This window comes from Mus caroli, unplaced genomic scaffold (assembly GCF_978045245.1).
Source record: "Mus caroli unplaced genomic scaffold, Mus_caroli_1 scaffold_9, whole genome shotgun sequence".
NCBI lineage: Eukaryota > Metazoa > Chordata > Mammalia > Rodentia > Muridae > Mus > Mus caroli.
Window position 1 is genome coordinate 111,230,891 of NW_028227264.1, and position 18,834 is coordinate 111,249,724.

The following is an 18,834-nucleotide window of genomic DNA, read 5'->3' on the forward strand; positions in this document are numbered from 1 at the left end:
TCTTTTAAAAAGTGTTCTCTCTCTCTCTCTCTCTCTCTCTCTCTCTCTCTCTCTCTCCCTCCCTCCCTCCCTCCCTCCCTCCCTCCCTCTCTCCCTCCCTCTCTCTCTCTCTCTCCCTCCCCTCATCTACCTCTCTCTCTCTCTCTCTCTCTCTCTCTCTCTCTCTCTCTCTCTCTCTCTCTCTTTTGGTTTTTCGAGATAGGGTTTCTCTGTGTAGCCCTGGCTGTCCTGGAACTCACTTTGTAGACCAGGCTGGCTTCGAACTCAGAAATCTGCCTGCCTCTGCCTCCCTAGTGCTGGGATTAAAGGCCTGCACTACAAAAGTGTTCTCAGTTGTAGCTTTTCTTCTTGTGTTTCTTTGAAAGAATACCCAATTAGCTTTAACATTTCGTTTTGTTTTTGTTTTTCCAGACAGGGTTTCTCTGTGTAGCCTTGGCTGTACTAGAACTTGCTCTGTAGACCAGGCCTTCAACTGACAGAAATCCACCAGCTTCTGCCTCCTGAGTGTTGGGATCTGTTGGGGGCTGGCCAGTAGCCCGCAACGTGAACAGTTCTACTGAGATGGCAGCTCCGAGCTGAAAAGAGAGGAAGCTAGACGGGGAGGAAGACAAGCTCATCCTGTTTAAAGCCCCCTTTTACTAGTTCTGACATCCAGTTATAAAGGAAGGGGAAGGGAACCCGATTTCCCGCCAAATAACTCGGGGTCCAGTAGCAGGGTGAACACATGTGTGGCTCTAAGCAGCAAAGCAGCATGGTCCTGCAGTGGGCGTGGCAGAACGAATGAGCAGGAAACTCTACTCCTAAGCCAGCAGGTTCTAGGCTGAGGGTGGGGAGGCTACAGGGATCAACAGCATTTGCCACCACCACCTGTACTTAACACTTTGTACAGAAGTGTCTTTGCACAAAAACTATGCTTTCTGAAACTTCTGCATGGATTATATTTTGGACCCTAAACTTCTCTGCATTTCTGGATCATCCCTCTGAGAAGAGGAGGCTGAGAAATACAGAGACCTTCAGTGAATGTTGTCTTAAAAAATTCAAAGCTAGGAATGGTGGTATACAGCTGTAATTGCAGCATTTGGATGCAGAGGCTACAGGATCAGTGTATGTTTGAGAACAGCCTGTTCAAGCGCAGTATGTTATAGGCCAGCCAGACCTACTTAGCAAAAATACTCTCAAAGTAAAACAAAACAAAACAAATCAAATTTTAATAGACACATATATATGTATGACATATCTCTCTCTCTCTCTCTCTCTCTCTCTGTGTGTGTGTGTGTGTGTGTGTGTGTGTGTGTGTGTGTGTGTGTGTGATTTTCCAGGCAGGATATTTTTCACCTGGCTCTCCTGGAACTCACTCTGTAAATCAGGCTGGTCTTGATCTCAGAGATCTTCTTGCCTTTGACTGAGTTCTGGGATTAAAGTGATATACCACCACTACCTGGCAATATTGTATATCTCTAAATATATAGAGAAGCAGGCATTCTATGAATTTTTCTTTTGTACTGTAGCTGTTTTCTGGATCTAGAGGTTACTGTCTGATAAATGTGCAATAAAGGTTGGGGTGGGAAAATATTTGGGGTACCAAAAGAGAAAAACTCTGAAATGCCTGAATAAGTGGAATGGAGTCTTTATTAACTACCAATGGGACTGTCCCAAGCAGATTGTTGTGGCAAACAGCCTTGACCTCTAGTTGGTTCCAGTTTTTAAGGGTAAAACTTACAATTGTGCCATATACAGAGAGGCAGCTCTGGAAATCCACAGCAAGCAAGAATTGTACAGAAGCAGAGAGATAGTAGTTGAATGGCCAGGTAGTTGACATTTAGCTCAGGGTCATCATTGTATGGGAATTAAGGGCTGGTCTAAGTGATCAGAGACCAGTTTTACCCAAGATAGGTTTAACATCTAAAGTATTCATAGACTACTATCAGGAGATGGCGTAACTGTAGTTAAATAGCCTAATACAAAAAGGAGGACTTGATGATGTCTCTAATATGCTGAAGTCAGTCAGTATTCTTGAGTTTGTTTTCATAAGAATCTGACAGTCCTGTCCCGTGTCAGCTTTAGATCAGTGGCTCTCAGCCTGTGGGTCATGGCCTCTCTTGTGTGTGTGTGTGTGTGTGTGTGTGGGGGGGGTTGGGGGGGGCGTTGAACAATCCTTTCACTGGGATCTCCTAAGACCATCTGCATATCAGATATTTATATTACGTGTCAAAACAGTGGCAAAAATTGCAGTTCTGAAGTAGCAATGAATATAACTTTATACTTGGAGATAATCACAACACTGCATCAAGGGTCACAGTATCAGGAAGGTTGAGAGCCACTATTTTAGATAAGTTTGCTTTTTATTGGAGCGCTGGCTTGTTCACTGAAGATAGGGGAGGCATCCACTCATCTAGATAAGAAAAGGAGGATTTTTAAAAATTAGATATTTTCTTCATTTACATTTCAAATGCTATCCCGAAAGTTCTCTATACCCTCCCTCCACCCTGCTCCCCTACCCACCCACTCCTGCTTCTTGACCCTGGCGTTCCCCTGTACTGGGGCATATAAAGTTTGTAATACCAAGGGGCCTCTCTTCCCAGTGATGGCCGACTAGGCCATCTTCTGCTACATATGCAGCTAGAGACACAAGCTCTGAGGGTACTGGTTAGTTCATATTGTTGTTCCACCTATAGGGTTGCAGACCCTTCAGTTCCTTGTGTGCTTTCTCTAGCTTCTCCATTGGTGTCCCTGTGTTCCATTCAATAGATGACTGTGAGCATCCACTTCTGTATTTGCCAGGCACTGGCATAGCCTCACAAGAGACAGCTCTATCAGGGTCCTTTCAGCAAACTCTTTCTGGCATATGCAGTAGTGTCTGGGTGAAAAGGAGGATTCTGAGAGGGAATCAGGGATGAGTGTTACCAACTGACTCTAGGTAGAAAACTGGTCATGAACTAGGGGTTAAAGTCCAGGAAGAGCCAACAGGGGGCCAGGTGCCAGCTGCATGGGGAGGGAGGCTATTCTACTTTGTGTGTGCAGTAGGCTGGGGGAGGGGAGTGTGTGTGTAGGGTGCTGAAGGATGAAGCAGTTTGTGAGTGTAGTACATTGGAGAGTGTGTGTGTGTGTTTCTGGAGTCTGAAGCAGGTCAAGAGAGGACATGCTCAATCTAATCAAGTTGCAAAAGGAATAATTAATTTGATACTGTATAGAAAATGTCAGATTTTAAAGATAGCACTGCATTAAGATACGGTGTGAGCCAACCCCACTGTGTCTGTGCAGTGACCCGTGGGTTATCAGTTGGTTTCCTCTATTCAGAGCATGACTAAGCTGATTGTGCTACTATCACAGTGTCAGGTCCAAAGGAGACTCTACTCCTGACTCTGGCCTGCCAGTTGGGCTCTACCAAAGGAGCTATTTCCTCATTTCTGTCAGAGGGAAAAGTGGATATCTGTGGTGCCTACGAGTATCTGGGCTCACTCAGTAGCTGTGGCTCTCAGCTCTTCTCACCCCACCCCTACCCAAAACGTCTCCAGCTCAGGGTTTCCATTCCCCAGCTTCTTATTCCTATATGACCCTGCCATTCTGGCCAGGAGCTTTCTTGGTCCTCTGTCTTTTACCTCCTTCTCTTGGTCTTCTCTCTCTCTCTCTCTCTCTCTCTCTCTCTCTCTCTCTCTCTCTCTCTCTCTCTCTCTCTCTCCCTCCCTCCCTCTCTCCTTCAAGTCCAGTCTGCTTGCCATGTTCAGTGTGTACAGTGTGTACTCCTTTCTCTCTGTTCTGGACTCTTCCAGCTGCCTCTGGCTGTACTCTTCCTCATATCTACAATAACGACCTTCTTTTCAACCATACCTTAGAACAATCATGTCCTCCCTTTCTCCAGTGTCTGCACTTGGATAGCTGCTCTAAGAAGACCGAGTGTGTAGCGTGTGTTGAGAATGAAGAGATGTTCTAGTTCGTAGGGCATGCTGAAAGTTAAGGTAAGTTCTCATTTGTTTCTATGTTGCTGTGGAAGAAAACAACAGAATCACTGTCACCATCACAGCAATAACCAAAACCAGCAGTAACAACAACTCTGGCCCAAAGCAGCCTGGAGAGGAAAGAGTCTACTTGATCTACACTTCCAGGACACAACCTGTTATTCAGGGAAGTCAAGGCAGGGACCTGAAGGTAGGGCTCTGGTATAGAAACTATAGAGGAATGCTGATTTCTGGCTTGCTGTCTGGCCGCTTTGCTCAAGTTTAAACTAGCTTTCTTATGCATTCTAGGATCTCCTATGAAGGGATGGTGCCATTCACAATGGGCTGGGCTATCCTGTATCAATTACAATTAAGGCAGTCGTCCCCCACAGACGTGCTCTCAGGCCAATTTGATCTTGGCAACTCCTCAAACAAAGCTTTCCTTCCAGACGACTTTAGCCTGTGTCAGCTTGACAATTAAAGCTAACTAGAAAGAGATAATCCTCAAGTCCTGGAGGCAGCTCAGCTGGAGGAGTCTTTGCCAAGCATGCAGATGACCCTGGGTGCCATCCCTAGCATAGCATGCATCAGGAGCAGTGGGCACCTTCACAACTCCAACACTCAAGAGGTAGAAGCAGGAGGATCAGAAGAGTTCAAGGTCACTCTTTACATCACTGTGAGTTTCAAGCCAGCCTGGGCTATATGAGACCCTGTCTCGGACCAACCACCGAAACACGGAATAAAGCCTAGACAGAGTTAAGATCATTTCTGTAAAAGCCTCTACTGCCCTGCGAGGCAGATAACATGACATTGTCCATGTTGGTTGGCTGAACCTGAATCAGCAGCTTCGTCTAGCACCGAGTTCAGAACTGGTCCTTTCCCAACCTTCGAATAAATGGCTACACATGTTAAATGGTTTAAGAGTGTCTTCTTTCCCCCAAAGTCTCTTTAGCTTTGTGAAGATAGACATTTGAGGCAAACCTTTGAAGCTGTAGACAGGTTTCTATTAAGCGTTAAAACTGCTGCACCCTTAGGGGCAAGCAGACATGGACACATAGATGATTTCATAGACACTAAACTTTCTTCTTCCGCTTCCTGCCTCTGCCCCTCCACCCCATTTTTAACATTTAATTTTATTTATTGTGCATGTGCGTGTTATGGCATATGTGGAAAGCTCAGAGGAAAGCTTGAGGAGATTAATGGTTTTCTTTCATCACGTGGGTCCTGAGGATCAAACTCTGGTTATCAGGCTTGGCAGCAAGCACCTTCCTCCACCGAGCCATCTCACCAGAAACCGCTGACCCGCATTCTACCCTGCTGGAGACAATTTTAGCTTATGCCTAGCTATTGGCCAGATTGTGTAGATACCTAGTTTTCTCAGTGAGACTCAACAGAAACCCAATTTTCTTGAAAAGTCAGAGATGATGAAATTAACACGTGGCATGTCTTTTATCCAGGAACTAAATGGTCAGAGGTGGGGTAGAAATTCTAATGTGGTACATCAATACATGGTAGAAATTTTTTATCCCAATCTGGGGATTCTACCCTGCCTAGATCATTCAGTTCCCGGATAACACACACACACACACACACACACACACACACAACCTTTATATTTACAGTAAGCTTAATCAACTCTAAAGCTGGGCCAATATCTATACTTTATGCTATTAAAATCTATTTCCTATCGATAACCCTGAGTTATTACTTACCATGTATCATCTGGGCTGCTCTCAACTCCAATTGGTCAGCCCTCATGGCCAAGTTTTCTTGATTCCTGATCCATGGTGGCTTTTTCTTCTTCCTGCTTCTCTCTCTCATAGTTCTTCTCTGACCCCCTAACTCCCATACCAGGAGGCCAGGGAACCCTAAAACCCACCTATGTCTCTTCTGTTCAGCTATTGGCTGTTAGTATCTTTATTCACCAGTCAGAAATAACTTTCAGGCAAGGTCACATAGTGTCATTTGGGTCTATATTCAGACTTTCTGGTCTCTGGGACAACTTGTATTAGAATACAAGTAGCATGAGGCCAACATACTACAGTGGAACTCAATAGAAACCCAATTTTCTTGAAAAAGTCAGAGATGAAAAATTAACATATGGCCTTTAGGGGGATACTTCCGGTACAGTGAAAACTGTAACAGAGATATTCACACTACATTCTAGTTCTCTGTTTTCACATTTATTTAGCATAGAGACTCTTCACCTGCTACGCCCCTTGGTGTGTTTAACTTCTCTGTAGTTTCTCTGCTTCACCAAGGCAGAAATTCTCAGAGAAAGTAGGTGACACACACATGCATACCACACGTGTATCTGCCTCTCATTCCTGTGGCTTAGGTGGTGGGAAGCTTGTGGCATTGGAGAAGGCAGCCTTGAAGACCTTATAACATTGCATGGCTTTTCCTACACCGCTGGTTTTCACCCTTGAACCTTGGCGAAGTTAGGATTATCAAGGATCTAAAAGGATTCTTAGAACATTGTTCCAACCCCTACCTTCTGCTCAAGGGAAGATCTGTGGTGTGTGTGTGTGTGTGAGAAAGAGAGAGAGAGAGAGAGAGAGAGAGAGAGAGAGAGAGAGAGAGAGAGGCACAAAGCTAGAAAGGAGAATACATGTAGCCATGGATTCTGACATAATTTTCTCATCCATTTTAAAGATTTATTTTCACTTTTAATTGTGTGTATGCATGTGAATGCAGGTACTTGTGGAATCAGAGATACAGAAGGTTATGAGCCCCCTGATGTTGTAGGTGCTAGGAACCAAACTCCGGTCCTCCGCCAGACCAGTATTCACTCTTAATCACTGAGCAATCTTTCTGCTTCACTTTCTCCTTCTGATGTGAGTCTCTGTGGTTACCATCAGATCTGAAGGCTCTCAGCAACAGTTTGGGACATATTTTTTTTTTTCCTCTCTGTTTCATTTTGATGGGAAGATTGAGCTGGGAAGGAAAAAGTCAAGAGTTGACCGAACAGCTACTACAGACAGATGTGTTCTTGAGCCTAAGGGAATCTCAAAGAGATGACAAAGGATTTGAAACCCAGAAGCTGTACAAAGAAGAGCGAAGCGCTGGGAAGGAAGGAAGAAGATGTGTCCGCCTGCTTCTTGTGGTGAAGAAGCATCAGTTATTTTTTCATCACATTATCTATGAAATTATAGAACCCTTAGTGCTTGTCTTAGATTCTGTGGCTGTGATGAGATACCAGGACCACACAAACTCTTATAAACAACGTTGTTGTTTTTTTTTTAATAAAAAACACTTTTTATAAAAAACTTTTTTAGAAATAATTTCATTGGATCTTGTTTACAGTTTCAGAGGTTTAGTAAAATATCCCCATGGAGGGGGTTGGAACATGTTGGCACCTAGGTAGACATGGTGCTGGAGAGGTAACTGAGAGTTGTACAGCTAGATCCACAGGCAGCAGGGAGAGAGGCCGAGAGGAGAGAGTTACTGAGCCTGACTTGGGCTTTTGAAACTCAAAGTTCCTCCCCCTTTCTCCCCACCCCCCCAAAAAAAGTTCTTCCTACAAGACCACACCCACCCCAACAAGGCCACACCCCCAAATCCTCTCAAATAGTGCCACACCCTGGTGTGACCAACCAAGCATTCAAATCTATGAGACAGTGGGGGCCATTCTTATTCAAACCACCACAGTGCTGATAGGCAAGTAGAAAAAGGTGTACCTTAAAATCATTTTATTTAGATCAGTTTAAGGTTGACAGGAAAATTAAGTGAGAAATGCAGAGATGGTGCACACACTCGCTGCCTGTCCCGCATGCAACCCTCACCCAGAATTTGCTTGGGGGCAGTGCGCATGTTGCTAGTGTTAAAGCTCCATTGACCTGCCACATTTTTACTTAATGAAATTCACACATGGTAGTAATTACAACTTACAAAGCCACCGTTTAATCCTTAGAATGCTTCACTAACCTACTTCATCCATCCTAGCCTCATAGCTTCATCCTTACTGAAATGAAAGGTCCTTTGTAATGCTTGAGGGAGAACCTACTGGGTTTAAGTGAATTGAAGTCTGGTGAGTTCCTAGAGTTAGAAAGTCCCCTCTTTTCCTCGTGTTGTTCTTCTTTTCACTTTCTCTTGCCTTCATTCATGTTTCCCCCTCCTTCCTTTCCACCCTGCTTCCCCCACCCCCTTTTCCTTTCTTTTTTGGAAGGTCCTGGTACATGCTAGCAAGAACTCTTTCGCTAAACTTGTACTATACATTTCTGATACATTGTGTTTATGCTTTAGTGATAGCCATTATTAGATACTAGAGAGAATGTTATAGACTTTAAGTTTTATTTTATGTAATTTTAGGTGCTTTCCTGCATGCATGTATGTGTGCCCGTGGTGGCCAGATAGGGGTTTTGGATGTCCTGGAACTGGAGTTACAGACAGTTGTGAGCTGCCATGTGGGTGCTGGGAACTGAATCCAGGTTCTCTACAGGAGCAGCAAGTGCTCTTAATCTCTGAACGCCATCTTTCCAGCCTTAGGTTTGTGGGTTTTTTAATTTTCTTTTTTTTTTTTTTTTTGGTTTTTCGAGACAGGGTTTCTCTGTGTAGCCCTGGCTGTCCTGGAACTTACTTTGTAGACCAGGCTGGCCTTGAACTCAGAAATCCACCTGCCTCTGCCTCCCAAGTGCTGGGATTAAAGGCGTGCGCCACCACGCCCGGCTTAATTTTCTTTTTTGATAGATATAAAAAAAGGGACTTTGAAACCAACCAACCTTAAATCCTCAACTCCTTAGTGGGTCATCAAGTCAATATAGTAAGTTTCAATAAATAAAGAGAACACTTGTATAGAAAATAGTAAAGGTGATTGGGTTTCATCAGAATTTTGAGCTGCACATTCATGTGCGTGTCTACTTGGGTGTGATGTGAAATACATTTCTTACTAGGCTACAAAGAGCTGGAAAGCCTTTGGTGTCATGCCTCCTGCTTTCTTGTTTCAATTTAAGTACCATATGCTGTCTTTACAAAGCAGTAACTGACTTAGTTATTCTTTAGATTAGTCTCCATTTCTATAGAGGCTATTGTACTGGAATAGAAATTAGAATTCTAAATGTTTTCCCTAGATGTAATAATACTGAGGAGACAACTTGCACAATAGACTTTCTCTCCACTTCCATGAATTATCTTTCACTCTGTTGCTTTTTGAAGATGTCAACAGATCATTTTGAAAATCTTTTAGGAGTGCATCAGAAAGGTGTGAGGACGTTCTAAAATTGTTGATGGAGATTGAAGGGAATTTTACAGACCCAGGATGTCCTTAGAATTGGGTTGCATAGATGGACTGAGTCTGTGATACCCCTGAGAAATGTGGTATCGGAAAAATGTATAGAGATGTCCTGATATCAGTGGGATTACCTGGGGTACAGCTCACACACTGCAAGGCTTCCTCTGATTTCTTCTTCTTTTTAAAATTCCCACTTATCCACAAAACTTAGTTTGAATCTTTCCTCAGACATCCCGCCTACCGGAAGTGATGGAAGCACGTAACCGGAAGGAGATTAGAGCTAACATTACAGCCAAAAGCCAGATAAAGTTTGTCCCAGCTTCATTTTTTTTTTGGGGGGGGGAGATGGGTCATTTATCTACTCTGAAAATAACTTCCTTAATCTCTAAAACTGTATCTTCATTGCCTCTAAAACTCACCAGGCAGTTACCGGATAGTGAATGTGTGATGGCCAAGCAGGTAGTAAATAGGCGCATCTGCTGATGGGTACTTTACCACTTCCTTCCCGAGACTCATTACTGAACCTTAACGGATCAGAGGGAGGGATTTCTTGCCTCTACACGGAGTACAATTTAAAGCATCATGTGGGATTGCTGGCCTTGTCCCCTGCTCCCTTCACAGCCACTCAGCTGGCGTGATACAGGGCACAAGCTGGATAATTACCCGGCAAGCTTATCTGGAGCCTGGTTATCTAAATGGGGTCCCTCTGGAGCTCCCAGAGTCTGCGGAGAGGGGTTGTGTCATAGGAAACGTAGGCTTGGCTGCTGCTCACAGCCAAGGGTTGGGGTGGGGGTAGAAGGTGCCTGGCTAGGCTGCTGCCTGGGACAAGAGGCTAGTGCCAAAATGGCAAAGTGATTGTCCCTTCCTGATTTTAGGCGCGCAGAGCTCCGATCTGAGCTTAGGTAGTCTAAGATGAAAAGGCAGGGAAATTAATGATTTCTAGACCCCTCTTTAAGAGCTCAAAGGAAAGCAAAATGAAAACTCCTAAGACACTTAGGATACCCGCCCATTGGAAGCTGATTTTGCCGGGAATATTATTTGTGTGGAGTCTGAAATTATAGTGGAAATTTCCACGATAACGCAAGGATCTGTCTTCGGGTCAACAGGTAAAGCTGGCTTTAACTTTATTCTCTTCGAGAAGTAGACCGCTTAACCCGAGTCAGCCAGTGGTTGAGGAGGCTACATGGATGTCCAATTTGGCAACTGACCTTTCTTGGTTTTCTCCCTTCTCTTCCCTTCCCCTCCTCCCAGTTTGATATTTGATGTTCAAGGACAAAGACGGGCTGGAAGGAAGGTCGCAGCTTACTGTCGATCTCCACCTCGAGCAAGCCTCAGGACATCTCTGAACATTTATTTGAGACCCCTTTGACTATAGGATAGGTCCTCTCGGCTCCTCTGTTAAGTGCAGACCTAAGAAGGAACCGAAGCTGACAATTCACAGTGGGAGGAATTTACCTCAGGCTGGACATCAGAGAGAGGGTGCGCGGCTTCCTGTCTTCTCTCCCTGGCGTCTCAGAGATATCTCAAGACCTTTGGACTCTTGAGTGTTGCTGACAGAGAGAGTGAGTGGGAAAGGAAAAAGGAGGCGGTCTAATGAGGTGGATGGGCTCTTTTTTCTGGTTTTCCCCAGATGCAGAAGCTGGTGTGAGGGAGCGGGGCTGCCTCCCAGGTCTCAGCTGTTAATCTGATGGAATGTCTCAGCCTCTTCATTTCCTGTCATCTTTCCATTTAATCATTAACCCCAGCTGCTCAGGACCAGGCAGAGCCAGGAGATAAGCAAGCAGGTCCCCGAGAGAGTCCACAGGCATGATTTGACAGGATAATGCCCTCACTTGATAAAAGGAGAGACTCTCTGTCAGCTGCCCGCATCCTCCCCGAAGCTCTGGAATCTGACTTCATGGAGCATTTGAGCAGCTAAGCTTTTCCTGACCCCCTCCCTCCCACCACCACTCCCCCCACCCCCCAGTTGCTGAGCAGAATTGAGAATTAATTGCACATCTGCTTATTATTTTGCTTACTTAATTTGGTTTAAACGTTGTTCACACTCCAGACATAAGGCCTGGAAGTGGCTGTCTTCAGGTATGATTTGAGATGTCAGGGAAGCCCCTATCTCCTGCTTGTTCACTGTCCACTCACATTCCCATTTTGTCTAAAACTAGCTTAGCTTTTTCCAGAGCAAACTAACTAACTTACTTTCTTTCTTTCTTTCTTTCTTTCTTTCTTTCTTTCTTTCTTTCTTTCTTTCTTTCTTTCTTTCTTTCTTTCTTTCTTTCTTTCTTTCTTTGATTTTTATTAGATATTTTCTTCATTTACATTTCAAATGCTATCCCAAAAGTTCCCTATTACCCCCCCCCCCCACTCCCCAACCCACCCACTCCCGATTCCTGGCCCTGGTATTCCCCTGTACTGGGGCATATAATCTTCGCAAGACCAAGGACCTCTCCTCCCAGTGATGGCCAACTAGGCCATCTTCTGCTACATATGCAGCTAGAGACACCAACTCTGGGGGTACTGGTTAGTTCATATTGTTGTTCCTCCTATAGGCAGAGCGAATTTTCTAAGTTTTTTTTTCTCTTCCTTTATAGTGGTAAATATACTATAGTTTTTTTTCCTAACAAAACTTTATTACATTTATGTTAGGTCTCAGACCTGGGGCAAATGGCTAACTGGGGCAGAGCAGACACTGTTGGTCAGTCTCTTAGCATCTCCAGTACCTGGAATACTCCACTCCCTACCCTAAGCATGTCTAACTCAGGGACTGGGCTAGGGTGTCCTTCCTGAGGCTGCTCTTCCCTCTCTAACCAAGACTTTTTGGCTCCAAGGTCCCTTTGACACTTTTTGGACCTCTTGCCCTCTGGGCCTCTGCTCCTGGTTCCCACTGGCCTCTCCCTGTACTCCTCACATGGCCCTGTTCAGTTGGCCAGTCCTGTTCAGTCTGGAATCTTCCAGATGCCCCTGGCTATGCTCTCCCTCATATCGACAATAAAATTTCTCCTCGGCCACACCTGGGAGCAGTCATGTCCTTCCTTTTCTTTGTCTTTTGTTTTCATTCAATTTATAATGTATTTCATTGGAGTGTGGGATAGATGGTATGATAGACTGTTAGCTAATTATACCTCAGCAAAAAGTATTTTAGGATTTTTTTTTGTCCCTAAAGAACTATCTTAAAAAAGAATATATACAATTTGGGATGTTGGAAATATAAAATAACATTAGGAAAAAAACCCTGGAGGCCCAGTGAGTTGTTTGGGAAGGAAAGTGTTATTGTTTTAAGTTCAGGTGAGAGGGGCCTGTGAATTAAGCTAACAGAAGACCGGTTAATGGGGGAAACGGCATGTGACTCACGAACATTAATGTGTATGGTAGTTCATAGAGAAGTGAACTAGGAGAAGCAGTAGGAGTTTATTGTCTGTTATAAAGGAAGGAAGAGGGTTTGAGGTCAAAGGAAGAATACATTTGGGGAAAGAGAAAATGTGAGTGGGGACCAGTGAACAAGAATGTTCACTGAGGTCTACTTACACTCACACTCACATACCCCCCACTCCCACACACATCTGTGCATACACGCACACGGACACTCACACACACACATGTCCACATACACAAACACACATGCACATGTACATTCACACACACGTGTACCTACACACACACACACACACGTACACACACATGGACACGCACACATCTGGGATCGTCTCCTACCTTCAGTAAGATTTCCAGGGAGATGAAGAGGATACTAAGACGTTGTCCCAAATATTTTCCCTTCCCCCACCCTACATACTTTTGATTCTATGTTGTTATCATCTCAAAATAGCCCTCTTGCCAAAATGACACTTTGAGACAGCTGTTGAGGGGCAAGTGTGTCTTGTACTATAGTTTTGAGTAAGAACTTCCATGGACGGCTAGACAAGCCTGATTCTCCAGATAATGTCCTCAGGTGCTCAAAGGAGGCCATGGCCTTTAGCTGCCCTCTCTGCTCCAGCAACCTCTCTTGGGGGCGAGGGGGCTGTGACATCATGATCGGCCACCATGACGCACAGTTAGTTCCCTGTCAGGGCTGTTAACCTTGAATTAGTAAACGCAGGTTCATTAGACCCTTACCTGAGAGACCAGTCGGTCACAGGGTCTCCTGTCTCCTGCCCCCACAAGCAGCATGTGGTCTTAGGGGCGGAGCTGGAATATTTAGGAGGTGGAAGGTGACTTGGAAGGGGTTGGATACAGCTTTCATGCCTTGTCACCCAGCTCTGTGGGACTCTGATGCAGCTGCCTACGAGACACCCCTTCCTGAAACTTGATGTGTTTCAGGAAAAGTTACTGGCATCTAAACAGGGACTCATCCAAGATGGGCCCTGCTATGGGTGACAAGAAAGGCAACCGAGGCTGAGCTATTTCAGGGTGAAGGGTCTGCAGCAGAATCCCCACAGCTCTGCTTCCCTATGCTTCGAGGAATGGACTACATCCTTGCTGGGGTGCCAGTGGCATACATACCTTAGCTGAGCCGTCGGCCCAGTGGGGGCTGGCTAGGGAGATGTGTCCTCTGTGTAGCCTTGGAGTTGACAGGAAAAGTGAGGCCTGGGGAGAATGAGATGGGGCTTGCTATTTCTTGTGGCCACTGAAGGAGCAGAAGGAAAAGACGGTTGCAAACTGCAACTGCAGTAACGTGCTCATCAGATCCAAGTGAGGAGAACCCGGTATGGGGAAAGGGGAAGAACAAGGTACAATGGATAATGAACGAGGAAGTGATGTATGGAACGGTCTACGCTTGATCCCCAGAGCTCAGGCCAGATTCTGCTCATTAAGAGTTAAGGAAAAGGTTCCTTCACCAGGGACCATTCCTGAGCTCAACAAACCTTCCCAGCAGGACCTGATCTCTACAAGACAGGCGCTCCAGTGGATCTGAGTTAGATCGGTGTATAGATCAGGTTTGAAAACCGCCAAAACAGTCAAGAGCGAGTGCAAAAGGGGAGAAAGCAGGCAACAGTTTGGGCCTCTCAGATGCTAACACAGCAATGTTTGTGTTGGGCCAGAGTTCCTAAGAAGCAATGGACAAAGACCCAGAGTCTGTGCTGGGGGCCTTGGAAGGCTCTAAACCCTGAGCAGCAGTTTACAGAAGAGGCGAACAATATGGATATGGAGACAATCTCTGTAAGTCTTGCTATGGAGGAAGGAGTTCTCATGGGGCAAGAACTACTCCAGTTGTTCCCCTAATGGGGTAGCCAGGGTAGCCTTCAGAGGAGGCATCGTTTTCAGTTTTAACGTTATAGAAAGAAAGAAGAAAGAAAGAAAGAAAGAAAGAAAGAAAGAAAGAAAGAAAGAAAGAAAGAAAGAAAGAAAAGAAAAGAAAAGAAAGCCGGGCGTGGTGGCGCACGCCTTTAATCCCAGCACTCGGGAGGCAGAGGCAGGCGGATTTCTGAGTTCGAGGCCAGCCTGGTCTACAAAGTGAGTTCCAGGACAGCCAGGGCTACACAGAGAAACCCTGTCTCGAAAAACCAAAAAAAAAAAAAAAAAAAAAAAAAAAGAAAAGAAAAGAAAAGAAAAGAAAAAGGAATCAGACAGGTGTAGCCTCGGTTCTCAGGAAGCTCTGATAAGCAAGCAAATGGTCACTGACGACATCTCAATGAGGGAGATAAAGGGGATAATGTACTCCAGGGGGGCCTGGCTTGTGGTGCGCTGCATTATTGGTCACAGGAGCTGAAGTACAAAGTACAGAGGGTTGACAGAGCTTGGTGGCTTTTCTAGGTCACTGGCTTTGGGAATGGGGGGTGCTGGGTTTCAAGCCATCTCTGTGAAATTCCAGTTGGGAGTGGTAAGGCAAGTTCTGTGAATCAAGGGCAAAAGCCACGGTTGTCATCTGGACTGGCGCTTGCAGTCCTGGAGCAGAGCCAACACACCTGCACTGTGAGGGTCCCTCCCACCCCTCCCCTCTCCAGGGATCACCAGGGACTTCAGAGGAAGTATTTGTTCTAATCCTTTCTGGAAATGGCCTTTGATATTTTTTTACTCTGTGTGATGATCACCCTAGAATCGACTTTTATTTTTTTCTGTCTCTCTCTCTCTTGCCTGGCAAATGAACTAATAGCTTAGGAGGGGGAGTGACTCTTGCCAAATAATAGAAATATTTCTCTTTCAGTTTAACCGTTGACCCGGCTTGCCAGGAAGCATGGCCTTTCAAAAGAAAAATCTATGAAATTCTGGGGGGGGGGGCAAGATCCTGGATTTGCAGGGAGCATCGTTGAAAATGTCAGTTGCTGGGCTCCCACAGCCAGCCTGAATGCCTGGCCACCGCTCTCTACCCTCCCAAGCCCATGGCACTGACCAACTCAGCACACATGGGCATTCTGCTTTTTCTGTGAATTGAAATCATGCCCCTCTTCTCTGTCTTCCTTTCTTTTTCTGCTTGTCACAGAACTGGGTGACAAGACCAGTTTTCAAGGTTGTGTTGATAGTGAGGACTCCTCCCCTGTTCCCCCCTCCCCCAGGCTGCTCTGTGACCGATCCCTGGAGAGACTGAGAAGGTGGGAGGTGGGAAGAGAGCAGGTGGGAAAAGGGGACTGGATGGAGAGGGAAGCTACCAGAAGGTTCCTGTCTGTACCACTGGGAATTGACCCAAAGAACCACGGAAACAAAATAGTTGCCAGTAAAAAGTAGCATCGTGGACTCAATGACTTGAACCACTGAGTCCCCAGGACCTAAGTTAAAATGGTGTTAAGTAGATTTGTACTGGAGGACACTTAAAGCAAGAGGCTACATCTCCTGGCTTTCTGACACTCTTAGGGCTCAAGCACTGCTGGGGTTTTTTTTCTCTTGAGGAAGGAGAGAAGAGGGAAGAGGAAGAAGGCCAAGCTTGAGCTCCATTGGCTGTGACTGATGTGCCTTTCCTCCAGCTGCAGAGCACTTTCTGAGTGATGAATGATACAGAAACATGTCTCCTGCAGCCAGCTGGCCCTGCACCAGGTCTTTGTAAGCCCCAGCCAGAGGCAGCGTTGGTCTCCTGCCAGGATCCAGGCTGTAGGGGCAAGTCTCAGGTTCTCAGGCCTCACACAGGGCTCTTCCCAGCTCACAGCTGTGGCAGCCCAGACCAGGGTCCACTAAGTCTCTGTAAGCCTCCTTCAGAGGGGCTTTGCAGGCAAGGTCTGCTCTGCTCCCTCTGCCTCTGTGTGTGTGAGTGAGTGTGTGTGTGTGTGTGTGTGTGTGTGTGTGTTTGCTTTGGCAGACTCTAGGTACTGCTCTGTCCTCCACTCTCATCTCTTTGATCCTAAGGCCCCTCCTGTTGCTTATTTCTTGTCCCTGGAGGTACAGAACATATGCTTTCTTTGGAAGAAAGATCTAGAGGAGGTGTTAGGTCATTTAATGGGGGGATAGGGGAGCGTCTAGATTAACTGAGCAGTGTGTCTTAAAATCTCTTGTACCTGTCACTTTGTCAGCTGTATTTTATTAAACCAGCTTGGCAAAGACAACTGGCATGAGAGACTTGGTACAGTAACACAGAATTGGGTCATTGTCTTTCCTGCTCTGATGATGCCTGCGTTTTCATACTTCAACGGCTTTGCATTAGAGAGGCAAGCATTTTTGTTTTTTAATAATTGATGCATGTTACACATTGATAGGCCTTTTTCTTTTCTTTTCTTTTTCTTTTCATTTTTTTTTTTTGACAACATTTTGCGATGTAACTAAGGCTGCCTTCAAACTCAGGATCCTGCCTGAGCCTCCCAAGTGCTGGGATCATATGTATGCTATCATACCCATCTGATTGCCTGTGGTTTTTCTATTCATTCTCATTCTTTCTCTTTTGGAAGTATCTCATGTGGCTCAGGATGACTTCAGACTCACTCACTGGTTAAAGATGACCTTGAATGCCCAGTTGATAATGTAGAGATGAGGGATCTAACCCAGAACCCCATGCATGTTAAACATGCTCTAACCTCTGAGCATACCCTTAGCTTCAACTTACTTTCTCTCTCTCTCTTCCTTCCTTCCTTTCTTTCTTTCTTCCTTCCTTCCTTCCTTCCTTCCTTCCTTCCTTCCTTTCTTTCTTTCTTTCTTTCTTTCTTTCTTTTCTTTCTTTCTTTCTTTCTTTCTTTCTTTCTTTCTTTCTTTCTTTCTCTTCCTTCCTTCCTTCCTTCCTTCCTTCCTTCCTTTCTTTCTTTCTTTCTTTTTTTGGTAGTGGGTAAATTAATGTTTCTTACAGTAGATGGAATATTAGATATGATGAAATATGGTGAATAATTTTGGCCAGAAAATATCTCCATTTATTTCCCCAGGGTTTTGGGTTTGGTGTTTTTGTAGGGGAGTGGGGGGCTTGACATGGGGCTTGGTACATATAGATGAGTCTATGAGAACTTTTCTAAACTTCAATTTTGCATGTGTGTTGGGGGGAGGTATGCATGTATAGACATCATAGGCCAATTTATAGGAGTCAGCTCTCTCCTTCCACCATGTTGAATCCCACCCAGGGATTGAACTCAGGTCTTCAGACATGAAGACGAATGTATTTACACTCCGAACTATTTCCCCAGCCCAGAAGAATATTTTTTATAATTAACTTATTTTGAAATGTGTATCTAATCATCATAATGAAGATTTCAAATGTGAGGGGTAGATTTCCACAAAGGAAGAAAGGAGCAGGCCTGGGCAGCCTGGGTTCTGGTCCTGCTTTGGCTCTAAGTGACCATAAGATCTTGGGTAGGTATCCTCTTTGCAACTTCTCCTTTCTCTCTGTGAAATGATGGGGAGGAGCGGGCCACTGGACAAGGCTCCGGTTTCCTTTCTACCCTTCTTTAGCTGTAACTCAGTGCCAAAGTTGGGGTCCTGGTGGCCTGGTTAGCCTTCTTCAGAGGGTGTTTATTATATCATAAGGATCGGTAAGAACTTGTCATGGTCCCCTGTGAGCAGATGGTCTCCTAATATAAGTGAGCAGGAGTAGTCTTTGAGTGGCCCTGAACTACCTGGAACTGTGATCCTTCCCACAAGCTCAAGGTCCCCATCTTGAGCACTGGTGACCTTATTTGAAAGTAAGTATTTTTAAGCTAGGTGCACTCCCTTTAACTAAGCACAGAAGCAGGCAGATCTCTGAGTTTGAGGGCAACCTGGTTACAGAGCAAGTTCCAGGATAGCTTGGGCTACATAAAGAGGCCTGTCTCAACAACAAACAAATGAAATAAAAAAATAAAGGAATAAATAGAGAGGTGGGGCTTGACTGAGTTAAAATGAAATCATTAGTGTACACTGTATTCCAGTATTATTGTATTGTAGAAAAATGGAAAGTCTGGGCACAGAGACAGACAAGTGTGCATAAAAAAGGGCAGCGTGAACCCGAGATTTGGTGGTACAGCTGCAAGCCAAGAAACACCAAAGATTGCCAGGAAACCACAGAAACCAGATAATCAGTGGTAGATTCCCTCTCTCAGCCTTCAGAAGGAACCACTTACAGTCTGCTGGTACCTTAGATCTCAGGACCATGGGGTAGTAAATTTCTACGTTTAAGCCACTCCATTGATGGAACTTTGTCCTGGCAGCCCTGGGAAACTGTGGGCTCAACTGAGAGCACATTGCTTTATTTGATTCCTCATGGTCCTATTGGCTGTTTCCCTAGGGACCAGAGTGATACAGTAATAGGATGGAAAAGGCTTACCTTTGCTTTGATAGGGAGAGCTAAGATTAATCACA

At 45.1% G+C, this 18,834-nt stretch overlaps 2 long non-coding RNA genes across 3 annotated transcripts in view; one reads left to right on the forward strand and one right to left on the reverse strand.

The window, feature by feature from the left end:
* Nucleotides 1-1,611: 1,611 nt before the first annotated feature.
* Nucleotides 1,612-10,870, reverse strand: LOC110303614 (uncharacterized). Its single transcript, XR_002378936.3, has 3 exons — nt 10,621-10,870; nt 3,829-3,982; nt 1,612-2,392 (listed from the first exon to the last, which is right to left on the reverse strand). It is a non-coding gene; the product is annotated as an uncharacterized LOC110303614 (long non-coding RNA).
* Nucleotides 9,986-18,834, forward strand: part of LOC115032162 (uncharacterized) — a 15,976-nt gene continuing 7,127 nt past the window's right edge. For both annotated transcript variants that reach the window (XR_003837818.2, XR_003837817.2), the window contains exon 1: nt 9,986-10,271. This is a non-coding gene — a long non-coding RNA (uncharacterized LOC115032162). The remainder of the gene's footprint in view (nt 10,272-18,834) is intronic.